Genomic DNA, 2931 nt, shown 5'->3' with positions numbered 1-2931 from the left:
ATTTCAGTTGATAGTCGAATTCTGTAGTTTTATTTTAATTTTGTATTATAGTGGTATGTCTCCAATGATTGCACTTGTATGCAAATCCCAAAAATGTTAAGCCTTGAAACCCAAGCCATTATCAAGAACATTTTAATACTGAGTCCTTAGGAACTATTACCATTTTTCTTAGTATTATTGGTACCAAACTACTGATTCCCAGTTGGCTTAGCTGGTGACAATGCTTTGACAAGCTTTAGAACATTTTGTACTTTCAATACTGATTGGAAACTACTCCTTTACCCATTTCTGTTTTGATTATCCAATATTTTTGCTTTTAAGAGTTATATACTGAAATGATAATTTAATTTTCAAAGCATATAAGATCTTGTAGAACCTCATTTGTAATAGTCAACTAAGCAATGGAAAATATCACCTACATCCCATACCAAGCACCTTAACATCAGAAATTTGTGAGTTTACTGTTAAACTGATTCAATTAAACCCTTGTTCGTTCTGCCATTTAAACATGTGATACAGTTAACTGAGGAAAATTATTATACCTTAACTACCAACACTTTCGACAGTTTTTGTTTTTGATACTTTGTTTTTTTCCTAAGGCAAATGGGAGATTACTATGGACAATTTATGATACAGTTTATTCAAGCTGCTGAGAAGGTCAGATCATGATCACTTGTTCTGCCAATCTCAGTGGGTGATCGCTCTTTCCTCACCTCCCACCCACCTGACTCTTATCCTCCTACAGTGTCATCAGCACTATTCTTCCTCTATTCTGCCAACGAAGGAAAGTTTAGGCTGAACCCTCACAGTAGTACCAGTTTTGCTGTCTCATCTTTAGACTAAAAATTTTATCATTTGTCCCATGTGGCAGTGTCCTACTAGTACCCTGCTCTTGTGATACTGCCATAGTGAAACAAAAAACACACACACACACACACACACGCGATGCAGTCTCTGGCTGCTGAGGTCAGACTGCGAGCAGCAGCACATGATGGGAGACGCAGTCTGGGTGGTGGGGGTAAGGAGGAGGCTGTGGTGGCGATGGAATGGGATAGCAGGAAAAGGAGAGAAGTGAAAAGACTGTGGGTGCATTGGTGGAACTTTGGGCTGTGTAGTGTCAGAATGGGAACAGGGAAGAGGACATGTGGGTGTAGGGCAATGACTAATGAAGGTCGAGGCCAGGAGGGTTAAGACAATGTAAGATATATTGCATGAAGAATTCCCACCTGCACAATTCAGAGAAGCTGGTACTGGTAGGAAGGATCCAGATAGCACAGCCTGTAAAATGATGATCACTGTGTTGGGCAGCGTGCTCAGCAACTGGGTGATCTGACTGTTTCTTGACCGCAGTTTGTCAGTGGCCATTCATGAGGACAAACAGCTTGTTGGTTGTCATGCCCTTCGTAACTGCATTAGAATACAAGTTCCTGGCATTCCAGGGAAATCAACTACCTGCTTGTATCTGGCAATTAAAAATTTTTGTTACTTTGAATGGAATTTTCTGTGTAATGTAAGAAAAAATTTCGTGCTTCTATATTTTAGCATGGTTTAATGTAGGTAATGTTTGGGTTATGGGTTTTGAAATACACCCTCTCCTCAACTTGCTAACTGAATTCTCCATTTTATCAAAATTTTATTATCTTCCACTGTCACCCAAATACATTGATTTTTGTAGAATTAAGCATTTGATTATGTTGTTGAGGCATTTTGTTTTGGTATTGGTTTCCCTGTGTAACAATGAGATTAATATGTGCCAGCAAACACACTATTACACATTCCTAAGGGCACTGTGAACCTTTAAAATATCAGCACTAATTAAGTGCAGCAAGTATCTAATCTTTTATTACATCCAGTTTAGTAATGTAAAACTGAACTATTAGGAGAAATTTTTTTGATTCTTTGAAGTTTGTTCCATTATTCCACTGCATTCATTACGTTGCTATTCTGACTGACTGGTTTTAGTTGATACGAACAATTTCATTTACTAAGAATGTTACATTCTTGCACAAAATTTGAACATTTAATATTTTATTATTTACTTATCTGATGAAATCTGAAATACAACTATATTTAGATCCCTCCCACTTTAACAAAATTGTGTATTAGACCCCCCCTTTTAGGTTTTCAAGTCCCCTACTTCAGCAGACCATCTTTCCAGGGAGTGATGACTCCCTTTTGTAAACAATGTGCCATTACTTCTGTGGGAGGAAGAATTTTTGTACAAGGTGGCAGACAGTCAAGGAATATTTCAGGATTTAGTTTAAAAAAAAATTTATTTGAAACACCCCACTTAAGTTTTTACCAATTTTCTCCCAGATGCCTGCACAACCGAAGCTGCCTGCCTTCAGAAATGAGGCAGCCCTGTCCGGTTAAATCTGCTGACACGAGATGCCTTCAAGCCCTCTGCTGAAGTTGCTGATGAATTCACACCATCAGTTTGGCCTATAGCAAGCATGGAGGTGGGTCACATGTATGGACACTGGAGGGTTCTGAAGAGCAGAACAGTTTCTTGTCACTCTTGTGATCCAAACCTCAACTAGAGAACACATCTCTTTTGGGATTCAGAGCCTCTGGCTCTGCACTCCAAGATCGGTCACCAACAAAACAACATGAACCACCACCTCTTTCATTGCCCATTTCTTTTGTTTGTTCGACTTCCTTGACTGACTTACACCTATTAACTTCCTACCCTAGGCTTGCCCCCAGGTATTCCATATACTGAAATACATACTCTTTATTTGACCCAATTTCCTGTTCTCATGTAATATCAGTCCTTGATGCCCACTCCTAAGTCCTGATTCCTCGACAACCTGTACATTTCATAATGTTTAAGTGCATAGATAAAACTTGACTCTGAAACAATTACATGACACATTAGGCTGTGTGGTATAAACAAATGAGACCACCAGTTGTATTCACAAAACAATACAA

Source organism: Schistocerca piceifrons, chromosome 5 (assembly GCF_021461385.2).
Source record: "Schistocerca piceifrons isolate TAMUIC-IGC-003096 chromosome 5, iqSchPice1.1, whole genome shotgun sequence".
NCBI classification, from domain to species: domain Eukaryota; kingdom Metazoa; phylum Arthropoda; class Insecta; order Orthoptera; family Acrididae; genus Schistocerca; species Schistocerca piceifrons.
Note: the sequence above shows the minus strand (reverse complement) of the source record.